Below are 981 nucleotides of genomic sequence, written 5' to 3'. Positions count from 1 at the left end.
ACAAAAAATAAAATATTTTATTAAATATTTTGATTTGTGTTTTATAAGTAGTCACACTACTATATATAAATTATAAACTGTAATAGATGGCATATATTAAAGAAAAAGTAACGAAGCCCTCCAGTGGTGAAGGCCGGATTCAAACCGGCGTCTTTAGCTATCGCGGCTAACGCCATGAACCCCTAGGCCACCTCGCCACGGCGGTTACCCGTTCCAATTTCTCGACTATATGCCATCTTAATAACACTAGGCGTCTTTGACCAACTCTAAGGGCAAGCAGTAACGCTTGCACCTCCTATACGAATTCCTTACGGAATTACGATATAGCGACAGAGACTGCTTCGTCACTTTTTCTTTAATATATGACACCTATTACAGTTTATAAAAATCAACCTTATTTAGATAATAATACGGTTCACTATGGCTATGAACTCGTGGCGGTAATTAGTGAGTTTTGGTTGTCACGACCTGACGATATGAATAAAAGTCAGGCTCACAGCTGCGTCGCTAAAACTCGATCCCGCATGACAATGGAACACAACCCTTAACTAACATATTTTATTATGTAAGGTATGTAATTAAAGTTGTATTTAGACAACTGTCTAGAGTTAGACCAAGAAAAGTCTGCAGCGATTTTGATAGCATACGCAGTGCAAGTGTTATTTTAATTAAACGTCAAACTTCTATGAAATAATGACGTATAAATAACACTTGCGCTGCGTGAGCTATCAAAATCGTTGCAGACTTTTCTTGGTCTAACTCTAACGATTTGGTAATAGCGTGAATGATGATGTAGGTAGATCTTAGAGTATCCTTGTAAATATTGGCTGAAGTTTGGAGCGTAGATACACAGGATACACTTACACTGCATCATTGCTGAACAGCGATAATTTTACACAAACTACGTTACTTATTATGCACTCGACTGTACAATGTAAAACTTAACCTGCATGCAGGTAATTGTCAAATTTGTCGTCATCG

This window comes from Cydia strobilella, chromosome 2 (assembly GCF_947568885.1).
Source record: "Cydia strobilella chromosome 2, ilCydStro3.1, whole genome shotgun sequence".
Classification (NCBI taxonomy): domain Eukaryota; kingdom Metazoa; phylum Arthropoda; class Insecta; order Lepidoptera; family Tortricidae; genus Cydia; species Cydia strobilella.
Note: the sequence above shows the minus strand (reverse complement) of the source record.